At 40.8% G+C, this 17,970-nt stretch overlaps 1 non-coding gene across 1 annotated transcript; it reads left to right on the top strand.

Moving 5' to 3' along the window:
• The first annotated feature begins 7,306 nt into the window (after nt 1–7,306).
• Nucleotides 7,307–7,492, top strand: LOC121560036. The gene has a single exon (XR_005998866.2). It is a non-coding gene; the product is annotated as a U2 spliceosomal RNA (small nuclear RNA).
• Nucleotides 7,493–17,970: the final 10,478 nt, after the last annotated feature.

Here is a 17,970-nt window from a genome sequence, read left to right as displayed (position 1 = left end):
TTCTGAGATCATTGAAATAGTCCAGGTAATCAATTTTCTCTCATTGCCCAGGTCAACCTGGGGGCCAACATCCATTAATCTGAAGTTAAACCTGCCTCTGGCCAGGTTTAATTTAAGCCTTCACTTAGATCCAGTAGCGAACCGTGACTATAGGACCAAGGCCTTCAGAGGGACCAAAAATCTACCAATACGTTGAATCAAAAAAAATGTCATGAAAATAACAGAAAACATAGCATCACTTAATACGCCAGACATTATATATTCTGTAGTCGGCCCATTCTAGTTCTCGTGAAGGAGGAGCAATGCTTTTTGATGACATTATGAATTAATCAAACAGGCCGCGCTTCGGGCTGCCGCGGACACAGACAGAACCCGCATGGGACACAACATAACACATAGAATTTTGAAGATGGCGCCGACAGATATGGCAGCTCTGCTTCTAGCTCCTAAGCAACTTTGCAGTATTTTGTGTTTTTTGTGTGTTATTTCTTACATTATTTGGCCAGAATTTTTTTTGTGTTATTACATTACAGCCGGAAATAACTTTTGGATATCAGAGCGGCAGGAACTCACCTGCCATCACTAGCCGGCTTCCACCCGGTTACGCAACCCTGCAGCTTAGAGGCTACTGCCCTACATATATAGACTTGGAATCAATGGCCACTTTAATAATGAAACACTAGTCACTTTAATAATGTTTACATATTTTTGCTTTGCTCATCACATATATATATATACTGTATTCTATTCTACTGTATTTTAGTTTATGCCACACTGACGTTGCTCATCCTAATATTTATATATTTCTTCAATCCATTCTTTTACTTTTAGATTTGAGTGTATTGTGTGTATTGTTGTGAATTGTTAGACACTACTTCACTGTTGGTGCTAGAAACACAAGCATTTCGCTACACCCGCAATAGCATCTGCTAAATATGTATATTTGACCAATACAATTTGATTTGAACATAATGCACTGTTTGCACAGCTAATGGTAGCCAGCACCACTATCACACTATCACCAATAGAGACAACAACAGTGTCACATCAGATGTGAAAGGCTTGTTGTGCTGAAAGGACAGCAACCGTAATACCTGTGCACTCCATGGCGCTGAAGGAGAGCCAGTTTTGGTCAAACACAGAGACAGGGCTGATAGCCAGGAGACAGCAGTCTCACACAGCAGGAGAAAAGTGATTTATTCTCGGGATGGAACATTTGTAAAACACCGGGGAAATATTAAACCCTATTGCGCATACCAGTTGATTCACAAGACACCAACTAAGTAACTTACATATACGGTATCTTCATTAGGCCTAATGGCATTTCATGTCCATGATATGAAGTAGTGACTGAGTAAGGCTAATTGTAAAAGTAACCCTCTAAAGTGCCATGTTTGTACAGTTTATTATGTGGAGGAAACATTTAGGCAGCCAGGACCATACACCAGGACCGCTCCGTAGGCCGCACTGTAGGTATAGCTCTTACTGCAGTCCAGTGCCATGGACATCTTTGAAGTTTGGCCTCTAGTAATTTAGGAGGGCAACTTTATGAAGGCCTCTTCACCCTGGTCTTATCGTACAAGGCACTACCGACATATAAAATAAAGACAGGCTATTTTTATTGTTCATATTATTTGCGTTGATGATGTATTGAAGTCAAGTGGTTCAACATTCAAATGTAGTTGGATGGACCACACAGGACTGCTTGGAAAACGCGACGGTCGGTGGAACACTTGCGCCACCAAGTGGACAATTGCTTCAGTTCCCTTGTGGCATCAACGCTACCAGAGATATGTGATATAAGATCAAATGTTATGTCAATATTATTATCTCTAAATTGATTCCCCCACCCGTATTTCATATATTATTATTCCGATTTAGCTGTTAATCTGGATTTAATTTATAAACACTTTCTGTCATTTCCGATTGGAGGTCAGATGACCACGTGACTTCCGATCCTACCAATTTGTTACTTTGTAACAGTCAAAAGTGGTTATTCCCAACGTTGATCAACTCCCAATCTATGACACGATTTTCTTTAAATCATTATCTTTGATATTTGGCGGACAGTTTACAGAGCTACGTTTTGTGTAAACGTCATCGAATATGACGTGCCCGAGAACGGCACCTTCCTCCCGAAAGCATTGCGGTATCGCTTCTCGGCCTTTTGGCTAAGATCAAGATCAAGTTGCAGTACCAAGGAGATCCTGAAGGTGGAGCGATGTCGTCATCGTCCACGTCACAGTCGGCAGCCGCCGGACTGAAGAACACGCTGCGTTTTCAATGGACTGGAAAAGAAAAGTTGATGGAAAGAGTTAATTTTGGAAAGGACGTTCTTTTTGGACCTCTACGCCTGACAGCAGACGATGTGCACTGTCTGCAACAAAACACACCGGAGAAGTTTTATGATGTGTCGTTCTACACCATCACCAGGCTGGAGGAGGTGAGAGGGCTCTTCCGAGCGAACTCGACAGCACCCGCCCTCAGTAGCTTTCAAGTTGAGTCCCTGTGCAGGCACAATCTGAGGGTGCTAACGGTGCACATGTTCAACCCCTGGGTCACTGAAGAAACGCTAGTGTGCTACCTCAGCCGGTATGTGACCATCTTGCCAGGAGTGAGAGACATTAAGGACGCCCTAGGCATCTGGACAGGGAAGAGGCAGTTTCGCGTGCTGTTAAAAGAAGACGAGAGCGGCCATGATGGCTACCTCCATCCTCCCGCGTCTTTTTCTATCGGTGCAGACAGGGGTTACCTCATGTATGCTGGGCAGCCTCGTTTTTGCAGGAAGTGCAGCACGTACGGGCACCTCGCTGATGCCTGCACCCAGACAAGGTGCAGAAACTGTGGGGCCCTCGGCCATGTAATGAGGGATTGCACCGTGCCTAAGCGCTGCAGTCTGTGTAGCTCAGAGGAGCACCTGTTCCGTCACTGCCCAAAGGCAGCCCCCTCCTACGCCAGAGCGGTGAGCGGGAAAAGAGCAGATGAGGTGAAAGTTATAGAGCTACGCGCTATTGAGGAGGTCGTGAAGGAGCTAGTGATGGAGAGAGAACTGCGAGAGTCTGAGGAGAGCGGGAGTGAGGCGCCATCATCACCTCATGAGGAGAGCGGAGCGGGAGACAGGAGCTGGAGCAAGCAAATGGAGGAGGCTACGGGAGAGCCCACCGCGCCCTCCGCTCCGGAGAGCTGGACCACGGTGGGAGAGAGGAGGAAGAGCTCTGTCAAGAGGAAGCAGATGAGCCCTGTTTCCCCACTCATCCGCATGGAGGCGACGGAGGAGTCCGCCCTGGGGGGGAATCGTTTCAGTTGTTTTGCAAGCGGGGAGTCTGAGGAGAAAAGCGCGGGAAACCCGGGCAGCGCAGAGGAGACTCTGCTTTCCCTGTCAGGCGCGAGCTCTACCGACAGCAGCGGTCTCGCACCCAGCGGTGTTCCAGCACCCACACTGACTGAGGAGGAAAGTGTTTTCCCGACCCCTATCTTTGTGGACAGTCCTCCCCCTGGGGACCACCGTTTCCCAGACAGGCCTCCTAACGAGGAACTGTACTTAAAGTGAGTCTGGAAATTCATGTCATATTTAGATAGTTGTCTGCTTCCCTCCTTTCCCCATGTCGTCCCTTTTTGAACATAGCTAGCATAAACGCTAGAGGGCTTAGGAACCCCGTTAAAAGGGCGACTGTTTTTTCCCATTTGTCCTCCATTTGCTTCTCTGTGTGTTTTTTACAAGAAGTACATTTAAAAGATCAAAATGATGTGGAGAGATTTACGAGGGAATGGGTTCAGGGAGAGTCAAGGTGGAGTGTTGGCGGGGTGCATTCTACAGGGGTTGGTGTTCTATGTGGAAATAGGGATTTAAAAATAGTGGGAAGTTTTTCGGCAGTACACGGGAGGGTTTTAATAGTAGATATTGATTGGAGGGGCAAATGTCTTCGGTTAATTAATGTATATGCACCATCGACACCCAAGGAAAGGAGGGAAATGCTGAACAACCTAGACGCTATTTTTATGACAAACAGACAGGTTATTATGGGGGGAGATTTTAATGTATCATATGACCGAGGTAATCTGGGCGGGCATCTTGTAAAAAAATCTAATAGAGAAATATAATTTGGTGGATACTTATAGAGTGGCGCATGCAAATGATCCCGGTTTCACCTGGGGAAACAGCAGGGGCGCGAGGAGCCGCATAGATTATGTGTTTGTTCCGCGTGGACTCGGTGTGTCCTCTGCACGCGTCACTCCGGTTTTTTATTCTGACCACAGTTGCCTGTCTGTGACAGTAGAATTAAAAACAATTGAATTTGGAAAAGGATATTGGAAAATTAATAATGGTATTTTACATGACAAAACATTTGAGACTAGATTTAGGTATTTTTTCCAGGGCTGTGTAACCATGAAATCCTTTTATTCTACTGTCATAGACTGGTGGGAGAGCACAAAATTACGAATCAAGATTTTTATTCAGAATTATTGCAAAGATAAAGCACGTAATAAATACAAAGATTTTTATAAGTTGCAGAACGAACTAGAAGATCTGCACATCCAAGGTAATTTGAATGGTGGTGGTTTAGATAAAGACACATTGTGTATCCTGCAGAAAAAGCAGCAGGCCTTTTTTGAAAAGAAAGCTCGAGATTTCATGTTTAAAAGTCAACAAGATAAATGGGATAATGATGAGAAGTGCTCTGCATATTTTTTTCAAACAAATTAAGTCACGGGGAAAGAGGAGGACCATTTCGGCTTTATTGAATCAAGACGGGGAGACGGTTGAGGATGGAGATGGCATGCTTGGTGTCGCTACCCAGCACTTTTCTCAGCTATTCCAAAAGCAAACAATTAATTATGAGAAGGGGACTACTTTTTTTAAAATGTGTGGATGTGCAGATACCTTTAGATATTAGAGACCAATTAGAAGGGGAATTGAATTTAGATGAAATATATATGGCACTGAAGAGCATGAAAGATAACAAAGTACCAGGAGTGGATGGGCTCTCTAAAGAGTTTTACATAGTTTTTTGGGATTTAATTGGATGTCATCTTTTGGAAGTATTTAGAGTTATTTTTGGTTTGGAGCATATGGGAGGTTCAATGTGCGAGGGGGTAATCTCGCTACTTTACAAAAAGGGAGACCCCAAGACACTAGCAAATTGGAGACCTTTAACAATGTTGTGTGTAGACTATAAAGTATTAAGTAAAGCCATAACTAATCGTCTGTCTTCTGCCATGGCATATGTTGTTGGTTTAGACCAAACATGTGGTGTGGTAGGGAGAAAGTTAACCTGGAACTTGCAATTGCACAGAGACGTTCAAGCATATTTAGAGGAAAGGCACCTGCCAGCTATTACTGTAAATTTGGACCAGGAAAAAGCCTTTGACATGGTAAACCATGAGTTTTTGTTTAGAGTTCTGAAAAAATGTGGTTTTGGAAATAATTTTATGAAATGGGTAAAAATTCTTTATAGTAATGTGGGAAGCAGAGTAAATATTAATGGGAATATTGGAAATGTAATCAAGCAATTACGAGGTGTCAGACAGGGGGACCCTCTCTCTGCGCTATTGTATGTTTTATATATTGAACCTTTCGCATGTGCAATTAGGACAAATTACAACATCAAAGGCATTATATTACCTGGAGGGGATATTCTAAAAATTTCACAATACGCAGACGACACCATTTTATATTTACAAGACGACCTGAGCTTGAAAGAGGTTATCAAAGTCATTGATGAGTTCTCTGTTGCCTCCGGGTCTAGGATTAACAAGAATAAAACAGAAATAAAATATATGGGACAGTGGAAATGGAGATCTGATCAGTTATGTGGTTTGACTGTGTGCACAGGACCAATGGTAGTGCTCGGGATATCTTTCGGAAATCAAATTAAAGATGACATGGTTAATTGGAAAGAAAAACTACTTTCGCTTAATAAAAGATTGGGACTGTGGAAAGTGAGGCGACTATCTTTTAGTGGCAAGGTGTTAGTGCTGAAGGCAGACATTCTGCCTTCATTACTCCACCTTGCATATGTGTTTCCCATGCCGGTGTCTCTAAGGAAAATGTTCATACGTGTACTGTTTAAATTCTTTTGGGGGGGATATGAGTACATCCGAAGAGATCGGATGTACCAGCCTATAGAGGCTGGTGGAAGGGATTTCCCTCATATTCCTCTCAAACTAGATGCGTTGTTCTACTCAAACGTTTGTTGTCTTTTGTCGTCTTCTGTACACAAATGTAATATATTAATCAAATTCTGGCTGTCCATACCGTTAAGGTTTATGGTGGAGTGGGATAACAGTAAGCCAAAAGCTGAAATTATCCCATTACATTTTAAGAAAATAGTTGAATGGGCAAGGAAAAACCCAGTCTGCAAAGTAAAAGAAAATGTAATCAACCACAGACTGCTATATGTGAAATTGATAGAAAATTGTCGTCCTAGAGACCGATTACCTATATCACCTTCCACCTGGCTACGGGCACAATTAAAAGGTTTAGACAACAGACTGAAAGATTTTAATTGGCTTGTTTTACACAGACGTCTTCCGGTCCGTTCAACATTATATGATCATAATTTGACCCTGAATAAATTTTGTCCCAGGGACAACTGTTTCGCAATTGAAACAATTCCCCATGTTTTATGGGAATGCTCTTTTGCCCAAATATTTTGGAAGAAAATTAAAATAGATTTTAATATTTTAAAAAACATTGATTATGAAGGGGTAGCCAAATTTGAACTAAAAAATGTGGAAAAGGTGCAATTATTAGAATTAGTGACTCTGGTGTCCCTTATCAAGACCAAACTTTGGGAGGCCAGATGTGGTGCGGTCAATGACACCCTCAAGTGGTCACCGACGGGATTGGTTAAATTTATAAAACAAGAAATTTGGAAAAAAATACAATTCGAAATAGATAAGTGGGGCATCACATCTGTTAAACATAGATGGAAAGGGATATACCCTTCTTTGTAAACGTTTTTTTTGTAGCCTATATATAGGCCTATGTATAACTGTATTCTGTCATGTAAATTGAAATGTAGGCTAAGCCTTTGTAAATATTCGATATACACTGAGGTTTATTCAGAGTTCCCTTTGGTATATGTGTATGATTTTATTTCTATAAGTGTTTTTATTCCTTTGAAATATCAGCTTTGGGAGATTGTTAGAGGCAATTGTTTACATGCTTCTCTTGAATGAAGGCCTTTTAGCTGGTCAGGTTCCTCAGAACAGCACTTTTTTTAGGAGTTTTGTTATTTTGATACGGTTAAGGTACTGTTTTTGTAAATCCATGTTATGTACAACGTTATGCACTGAATTTGTACTTGTATTTGAATGTGAAATGAAAATAAAAAGATCTGTTCTTATCAGTTTAATATCTGATACGTCCCCTATCTGGGGACCATATATTAAATTGATTTTTGGAGCAGGGAGATGGAATAGGGGCTTGCTCCGTCCACTCCACGCATCGACCTGGTATAGCAGTACCTCCAGGAACGGTGCACCCCCTGTCATTGTAAAGATAAAGCAGGCAAAGACAACATAATTGCTTTGTTATATTCCATTAGGATCACGATGTATTTTATATTTTCACGTTTGACCATCTTCATCTCAATGTCAATGATGGCTAGAAAGTGATGGTGAAGTCAGTCACTGTTATATTGACTATGATAGCTGATGTGAATGGTGCGTTAATCATCTAATCAAATCAATGTTTATTCGTCACATGCACAGGATACAGGGTGTAAATGGTACAGTGATAATGCTTTAAAGATAATGCTTTAAAAAATCTTGGCATAGATTGGGAGTTTATCAACGTTGGGAATAACCACTTTAGACTGTTACAAAGTAACACATTTGTAGGTTCGTAAGTCACGTGGTCATCTGCCCTCCAATCGGAAATGACAGAAAGTGTTTATAAATTAAATCCAGATTAACAGCTAAATCGGAATAATAATATATGAAATACGGGTGGGGGAATCAATTTGGAGATAATAATATTGACATAACATTTGATCTTATATCAAATATCTCTGGTAGCGTTGATGCCACAAGGGAACTGAGCAATTGTCCACTTGGTGGCGCAAGTGTTCCACTGACCGTCGCATTTGAATGTTGAACCACTTGACTTCCATACATCATCAACGCAAATAATATGAACAATAAAAATAGCCTGTTTTTATTTTACATGTCTGTAGAGCCTTGTACGATAAGACCACGGTGAAGAGGCCTTCATAAAGTTGCCGTCCTAAATTACTAGAGGCCAAACTTCAAAGATGTCCATGGCACTGGACTGCAGTAAGAGCTAGGCCTACAGTGCGGCCTACGGAGCGGTCCTGGTGTATGGCCCTGGCTGCCTAAATGTTTCCTCCACATAATAAACTGTACAAACATGGCACTTTAGAGGGTTACTTTTACAATTAGCCTTACTGAGTCACTACAACAAACTTCCTATCATGGACATGAAATGCCATTAGGCCTAATGAAGATACCGTATATGTAAGTTACTTAGTTGGTGTCTTGTGAATCAACTGGTATGCGCATCAGGGTTTAATATTTCCCCGGTGTTTTACAAATGTTCCATCCCAAAAATAAATCACTCTTCTCCCGGGTAACCCGGTATTTTCCGCCAAAACCGGAAGTGTCATTCAAAAGCATTATAACGCTTATAAATGTCTGGATTTGATTAGAGCTTTGATCAGCATGAAAATACAAACCTGATGCTACCTGAGCCTGATCAGACATATTAAATACATTTTATAATACATTTTACAAATCCAAATCCCAGATGAAGAATAAGACACTATTTCAAAGCATAGTACATGTAATGTTAGCCAAGTACAATGTAATTACTAGTTGTTACACAGGATTTAGCTAATTAAAATGAAGTGTATCTTTAGGAGTACTTGTAATTAATGTGTACAGTACATTACCTATCCTGACAACCTGGCCCTCAATTTAAAGCTTGTGGAAGTGACATCCAAGTGGGAGAATAAATACACTAGCACACCACAGAGTATCTGTATAAGAAAATCATTCAGAGCACACTGTGCTGCCAATCACAGTGTAAGGTGCGACATTTTGCGGGTGTGGAGAGCTCGTTAGAGGATAGAGAAAGCTTGCATTGAAGAGCTGGGCATCGTGTTATGACCTGTATTAACTGAATTAGGCCCACAGAATTATACCTACAGAGGAGCGGCTTCTATGGAGGAACTTTGAATGTCTGAACTTCAGAGTTGGTTTAACGTTGGACCAGAGCAGATGTTAGCTAGCTAGCTAACAACCTTGTTTGTGCAGTGTTAGCTAGCTAGCTAACAACCTTGTTTGTGCAGTGCAGTGCAGCACTAGAATTAAAAACAGGTCTTACCTTTTTGTCGTTAATAAATCCAATGTGAAACGTGGTGACTATAGTATCCTTAACTAGCATTGAAAAAGTTCATCCATTCTTCTCAAATTAAACATATCTCCCTAATTTCTGAATCATGCTTGTAACGTTGTCAGTAGGATACAGTAACCTATGCTTCAGAGGGGAGGAGCAGGTAGTTTCCACACGCACACCCACTGGCAAAGGTTTCCATTTCAGCTGGCAGGCAGAAACTGGAATACGTTTCTAGAGTGAGCTTTCCCAGCTAACAAAATTACATTCCAGGACGTGACCAAAGTTATATTACCGACTGGATTAAAGTGAAGTAAAAAAAATCTAAACAATCATAAAGTGTTATTTTTAATCATACCTTTCTCTTACTCTGGAGCCGAGCTGGTGCATGCTTGAGAGCGTCTGCTATTTTGTAATCTACCTCTTGTTAGGTAGCCTTGGGGTGTGCTTTCAGGGACGCTCCTATGTTGTGAAAAAGAATTGTAAATGGTACATTCCATGTCATATCATTACTTTTCCACCTATGCTGGCTGAGACAGAGATTGGGTATTGTCCCTCTCGTCCCCCATAGGCAGTTTTGGCCATGAGACCTCTCTCCTTCACCTTTCCTTTGTCCTCTCTCTCCGATCTTAACAGGATTTCACATTAAAAATGGCCAACCGTTGTTTTCAACGTAATCTACTCACGTTCGCATCAGGCCAGGGTTCTGGTTGGGAAGTAGCCATCCTATGTACCTAGAGGAGACTGGCGGTAGGGTACTAGGGGGTAACTCGCCCCCCTAAGAACAATGTCTAATTGCTGACACACACAAAAAAAATTGGTGGGGGGGGGATTATGTGGATGAAGGTCATGCTTAGGCTAATAAACTATAAAGGGAAATAAATTGCTACAGTTTACACTTTTTTAGTTATTTAATGAAATGTTGTTTTTAGAAAAGGGGCGTTTTTTTAAGTCGCAGGGTAAGTGCCCCCCTTGGGGCAGAAATCTTTCTGATTGAGAGGGGGTCAAATACTTATTTCCCTCATTAAAATGCAAATCAATTCATAACATTTTTGACATGCGTTTTTCTGGATTTTTTTGTTGTTATTCTGTCTCTCACTGTTCAAATAAACCTACCATTAAAATTATAGACTGATCATGTCTTTGTCAGTGGGCAAACGTACAAAACCAGCAGGGGATCAAATACTTTTTTCCCCTCACTGTATACCTTGTTATTAGCTTGTACCTATAATGGTTGATCAGTCAGGTAGCATGTTAACTAACTACCAATACACTGCTTGAAACTATAATTGTTCAGAATGTGTAGGTTTACTAGTTAATAAGAAAATAAATCAAATATAATTGTTCAATAATGTGTAATGTGTAATTGTTCAATAATGTGTAATGTGTAATTGTTCAATAATTCAATGTGTTGTGTTTATAAATACAAATATCTGATCATATAAATGTGATGTGTTTATATTACTTTTAGGAATACAAATATGTGATAATAAACAAACAAATCTAAACTAACAAATGTCAAATAATATTTGTCGCCGAGACGCCAGTCAATTTGAATAACGTTATTGTGTATTCTACGTAATAATGCAATTTTATGTTATAACGAAAAATTTATGCACTCACTAACTGTAAGTCGGTCTGGATAAGAGCGTCTGCTAAATGACTAAAATGTAAATGTAATGATGTCATCACGCAATGACATCACAACGTCTTTTAGCAACAAATCGACCTGCCTCTAACAACTTCCCCTGAAAATTAGTTGGCAACCCTGCAGGGGAGTTGCTCTTTCAACTTTCAAATTTCTCTTAGACTTTCCAACATAATAATAGCCACATGGGCACATCAGGAAATATACCACACATTTTGTTTTACAGGAAATTCTACCCAGGACATACATTTTATTTCCAGTATGAGGGTGAAGAAAGAAATCCCCCTTGGTCATCGCATTACAGTTCTCACAATGATTTGAGGGGAGGGTGGATAGTAAATGCTGAGGGGGAACATATTCATCTGCTCTTACTAGGCTGTCCTTTAGGTTTCTAGCATGTTTAAAAGAGAATCAAGAGATATTCTGAAAAGGCCGGCCCACAGAGGGATCCCAGTCCTAAATAGAAGTCAGAGATCAAACTCCTGTTTCTCCCCTGTTCCTTCCACACACCCTCCCATTGTACTGTATGTATGAACACATTTTGAACAATGGCTGCCTAAAATGCTGTGGTGCTTACAAACACAATAGGAAAGGTTGTGGTAGACGTGGGCCATCACAGGTGAGTTCACAGCTCTTTTACTCTGAGCATTCATATCAATGACTCACCCTCAGATGGACCATCAATGCCAGAGTTCTACAAGACTGTTTCCATAATCAACTGGGCATTTCAACAGTCTGTCCCTCAATATAGTCCTGGGCATATATTGTTTATCTTACTATTGTTATAACTGCTAACTTTTTAGCATTTGTGGCACAAATCCATTGCAAGTCAATGGTACGTATACAGTCACAGTGAAAGTCTACACACCCTTTAGATATTGCAAGCTTAAATCTTAATAGAGATTAAATGTAGTTTTTATCCTGCCGACCTACAAAAACTATCCCACATTTTCAAAGTGTAAGATTTTCCTTCTAAAGATATCCAGTAGTTTTGATTACATATATTTTCACACCCCATGAAACAGTTCTACAGCATCTCTACATGTGTGTTGTGGCTTGTAACTTGCTAGGTAGCAGTTTAAGACATGGTTTGAATCCTAATCAATTATTTTTAGTCATTTAGCAGACGCTCTTATCCAGAGCGACTTACAGTTAGTGAATGCATACATTATTTATTTATTTTTTCCTACCCCCTGTGGGAATCGAAACCCACAACCCTGGCGTTGCAAACGCCATGCTCTATCAACTGAGCTACATCCCTGCCGGCCATTCCCTCCCTTACCCTGGACAACGCTGGGCCAATTGCACGCCGCCCCATGGGTCTCCCGGTCGCGGCCGGCTACGACAGAGCCTGGATTCAAACCAGGATCTCTAGTGGCACAGCTAGCACTGCAATGCAGTGCCTTAGACCACTGCGTCACTCGTGAGGTAAAAATTATGGACACAGTATTCTTACATTATTAGCTATCTTTGTTATTATTTGTTGTTATTTGTTATTAGTCCCATCCTTCAACTCCATTCAATACCTCCCATCTATCTCTTAACACCATCCATATAGGATTTCTATTTGCCATATATATTTCAACCGTACTGTGATGTTTTACAAACGTTCTGAACCTTTCTATTCTCATTGCTTCTACAGATTGTGAATTAAAAATATATTTTTTTGCTAAAAATTTTATTATATTATTGATCGATTGACTATGACTTTTCAGATCACCCAGTAATGCTATCTGCAAGGTTAGCTCCAGGTAAATATTGCAATCCTTTAGCCATTCCTGGACCTGTGTCCAAAAACAAGCTACAAATGGACAGAACCAAAACAAATTATCTAATGATTCTGTCTCTTGAAAAAGCTTGTTAGTGCATAGGTCAAATGTATCTTTGTGATGCTCATTTCAAGTATTTTTTCCAGCTTCAAACACTAAATATTTAACTTAAAACATAGTTTTGTTGTATTTAATGATAGAGAAGAGAAGAGTTTGACCAACACAGATTCATGTCCAATCTTTGAGGACATGTCTACATTGTTAGAGTGGTCACATGCCAATCTGTTCCATATAATAGACAGTCTTTGGAACAGTGGAAAGCTGCATGGCCCCTTGGTTGTTGCTAAGCAGGCATTCTTCTTCTATGGTGTTTATTGGTGGTGTTCAGACCAACGTTACATCACTGCCACCTTCTGGGCTGGAGTGTGATAGAGACGTGGTTCTGTCCTGGTGAGATCACAGGGTCAGAGAAAACTCCTGACTGTGGTCATACCAAAACACTCCAGGCACTCAGCCCATAAGAACCATTCATACTGTCAGATCTAATATGGAAGAACTGAATACAAAAGAGAAGGAGAGGTTGACCAGTACAAATTCATGTACTAATGTTATTTTTCATTGGCAGATCAATGCAGTTTTACAAACATATTCATCATCAGTTGTTTTGTAATATTTTAACTAACTGAACAAAAATATAAACACAACATTCAACAATTTTACTGGGGTACAGTTCATATAAAGAAATCAATCAATTGAAATACATTCATTAGGCCCTAATCTATGGATTTCACATGACAGGGGCCCACCCATCAGCCAATAAGAATGATTTTTCCCCACTAAAGGGCTTTACTACAGATATAAATACTCCTCAGTTTCATCAGCTGTCCGGGTGGCTGGTCTCAGATGATCCTGCATGTGAAGAAGACAGATGTGGAGGTCCTGTGCTCTTGTGAACATTCCTGCAGTCAGAATGCCAATTGCGCACTCCCTCAAAATGTAGACATTGTGTTGTGTGACAAAACTGCACATTTCAGAGTGGCCTTTTATTGTACCCAGCACAAGGTGCACCTGTGTAATGATCATGCTGTTTAATCAGCTTCTTGATATGCCACAACTCGCAGGTGGATTGATAATCTTGGCAAAGGAGAAATGCTCACTAACAGAAATGGAAACAAATTTGTGCACCAAATTTGAGAGAAATAAGCTTTTTGTGGGTATGGAAAATATCCGGGATCTTTTATTTCAGCTCATGAAACATGGGACCAACACTTTACACGTCAAGTTTATATATTTTTTCAGTATAGTTTTAGAAGACAATTAACTAAATACGTAGTCATTTCATTTTGTCACATGTTTGGTAAACAACAGGTGTAGACTAACAGTGAAATGTTGACCAACAATGGAGAACACAATACAACAATTATAATAATAGGAAAAAGATTGTAGCACAAGGAATTAATACACGATGAGCAATGGTAGCTTGGCTATATACATGGGGTGCCAATACCTAGTCAATGGTAGCTTGGCTATATACATGGGGTGCCAATACCTAGTCAATGGTAGCTTGGCTATATACATGGGGTGCCAATACCTAGTCAATGATAGCTTGGCTATATACATGGGGTGCCAATACCTAGTCAATGATAGCTTGGATATATACATGGGGTGCCAATACCTAGACAATGGTAGCTTGGATATATACATGGGGTGCCAATACCTAGTCAATGGTAGCTTGGCTATATACAGTGGGGAAAAAAAGTATTTAGTCAGCCACCAATTGTGCAAGTTCTCGCACTTAAAAAGATGAGAGAGGCCTATCATTTTCATCATAGGTACACGTCAACTATGACAGACAAAATGAGATTTTTTCTCTCCAGAAAATCACATTGTAGGATTTGTAATGAATTTATTTGCAAATTATGGTAGAAAATAAGTATTTGGTCAATAACAAAAGTTTCTCAATACTTTGTTATATACCCTTTGTTGGCAATGACACAGGTCAAACGTTTTCTGTAAGTCTTCACAAGGTTTTCACACACTGTTGCTGGTATTTTGGCCCATTCCTCCATGCAGATCTCCTCTAGAGCAGTGATGTTTTGGGGCTGTCGCTGGGCAACACAGACTTTCAACTCCCTCCAAAGATTTTCTATGGGGTTGAGATCTGGAGACTGGTTAGGCCACTCCAGGACCTTGAAATGCTTCTTACGAAGCCACTCCTCCATTGCCCGGGCGGTGTGTTTGGGATCATTGTCATGCTGAAAAACCCAGCCACGTTTCATCTTCAATGCCCTTGCTGATGGAAGGAGGTTTTCACTCAAAATCTCACATGATACATGGCCCCATTCATTCTTTCCTTTACACGGATCAGTCGTCCTGGTCCCTTTGCAGAATAACAGCCAAAAAGCATGATGTTTCCACCCCCATGCTTCACAGTAGGTATGGTGTTCTTTGGATGCAACTCAGCATTCTTTGTCCTCCAAACACGACAAGTTGAGTTTTTACCATAAAGTTATATTTTGGTTTCATCTGACCATATGACATTCTCCCAATTCTCTTCTGGATCATCCAAATGCACTCTAGCAAACTTCAGACGGGCCTGGACATGTACTGGCTTAAGCAGGGGGACACGTCTGGCACTGCAGGATTGAGTCCCTGGCGGCGTAGTGTGTTACTGATGGTAGGCTTTGTTACTTTGGTCCCAGCTCTCTGCAGGTCATTCACTAGGTCCCCCCGTGTGGTTCTGGGATTTTTGCTCACCGTTCTTGTGATCATTTTGACTCCACAGGGTGAGATCTTGCGTGGAGCCTCAGATCGAGGGAGATTATCAGTTGTCTTGTATGTCTTCCATTTCCTAATAATTGCTCCCACAGTTGATTTCTTCAAACCAAGCTGCTTACCTATTGCAGATTCAGTCTTCCCAGCCTGGTGCAGGTCTACAATTTTGTTTCTGGTGTCCTTTGACAGCTCTTTGGTCTTGGCCATAGTGGAGTTTGGAGTGTGACTGTTTGAGGTTGTGGACAGGTGTCTTTTATACTGATAACAAGTTCAAACAGGTGCCATTAATACAGGTAACGAGTGGAGGACAGAGGAGCCTCTTAAAGAAGAAGTTACAGGTCTGTGAGAGCCAGAAATCTTGCTTGTTTGTCGGTGACCAAATACTTATTTTCCACCATCATTTGCAAATAAATTCATAAAAAATCCTACAATGTGATTTTCTGGAAATGTTTTTCACAATTTGTCATTCATAGTTGACGTGTACCTATGATGAAAATTGCAGGCCTCTCTCATCTTTTTAAGTGGGAGAACTTGCACAACTGGTGGCTGACTAAATACTTTTTTTCCCCACTGTACATGGGGTGCCAATACCTAGTCAATGGTAGCTTGGCTATATACATGGGGTGCCAATACCTAGTCAATGGTAGCTTGGCTATATACATGGGGTGCCAATACCTAGTCAATGATAGCTTGGCTATATACATGGGGTGCCAATACCTAGTCAATGGTAGCTTGGCTATATACATGGGGTGCCAATACCTAGTCAATGGTAGCTTGGGTATATACATGGGGTGCCAATACCTAGTCAATGATAGCTTGGCTATATACATGGGGTGCCAATACCTAGTCAATGGTAGCTTGGCTATATACATGGGGTGCCAATACCTAGTCAATGATAGCTTGGCTATAATACAGTGCAATCTGAAAGTATTCAGACCCCTAGACTTTTTCCACATTTTATATTACGTTACAGCCATATTCTAAAGTTCGTTAAATATTTTGTCCCCTCATCAATCTACACACAATACCCCATAATGTCAAAGCAAAAGACAGGTTTAGACATTTTTCCTAATTTATTAATAAAAAACAGAAATATCTAAGTATTCAGACCCTTTACTCAGTACTTTCTTGAAGCACCTTTGGCAGCGATTACACCGTCGAGTCTTCTTGGGTATGATGCTACAAGCTTGGCACACCTGTATTTGGGGAGTTTCATTCATTCTTCTCTGCAGATCCTCTCAAACTCTATCAGGTTGGATGGGGAGCGTTGCTGCACAGCTATTTTCTGGTCTCTCCGGAGATGTTCAATCGGGTTCAAGTCTGGGCTCTGGCTGGGCCAGGTGAACCTTCGCCCCAGTCTGAAGTCCTGAGCGCTCTGGAGCAGGCTCTGACCAAAGCCCTTCTCCTCCGATTGCGCAGTTGGCCGGGCGGACAGCTCTAGGAAGAATCTTGGTGATTCCAAACTTCTTCCATTTAAGAATGGAGGAGGCCACGGTGTTCTTGGGGACCTTAAATGCTGCAGACATTTTTTGGTACCCTTCCCCAGATCTGTGCCTCGACACAATCCTGTCTCTGAGCTCTACGGACAATTCCTTCGACCTCATGGCTTGGTTTTTGCTCTGACATGCAATGTCAACTGTGGGATGTTATATAGACAGGTGTGTGCCTTTTCAAACCATGTCCAATCAATTGAATTTATCTCAGGTGGACTCCAATCAAGTTGTAGAAACAGCTCAAGGAAGATCAATGGAAACAGGATGCACCTGAGCAAAATTTTGAGATTCATAGCAAAGAGTCTGGAATACTAATGTAAATAAGGTTTTGCAAAAATGTCTAAACCTGTTTCCACTTTGTCATTATGGGGTATTGTGTGTAGATTGGATTTTTGTTGTTGTTGTTTGTAAAAAAAAAAATAATAATCATTTTTACAATAAGGCTGTAACTTATTTTTTTGTTGAGAAAGTCAAGGGGTCTGAATACTTTCAGAATGCACTGTATAGACTAACTATTTCACTTTAAACACTTTGTTATATTTATGCACAAGAGAAGAAGAGGTTGCCCAGCATAATGTACAAACAGGATTTTTCATTACATATTTGTAATTTAGCAGATGCTCTTATCCAGAGCGACTTATAGGACCAATTGGGGTTAATTGCCTTGCTCAAGGCCACAATGACACATTTTTGACCTAGTTGACACTCTTAACCGCTAGGCTACCTGTTAAATACATAACACAATACGTGAAATAAGTAGAATACAGAACACTGAAAACATTTTTTCATGATGGAAATTGAAATATTAAAATGTTACTGGGAAAAAAAAAGAGTTTTTGGGAAAACCATTTAAGAGCTGGAGTTATTCTGAAGTCTGATAGCAGTGGGTAGAGTGGCGTTTCGCAGGCGGTTTGTACGGGCAGTTAT

This window comes from Coregonus clupeaformis, unplaced genomic scaffold, assembly GCF_020615455.1.
Source record: "Coregonus clupeaformis isolate EN_2021a unplaced genomic scaffold, ASM2061545v1 scaf0392, whole genome shotgun sequence".
NCBI lineage: Eukaryota > Metazoa > Chordata > Actinopteri > Salmoniformes > Salmonidae > Coregonus > Coregonus clupeaformis.
The sequence above is the reverse complement of the archived record's forward strand: the minus strand, read 5'-3'. Positions and strand labels throughout refer to the sequence as shown.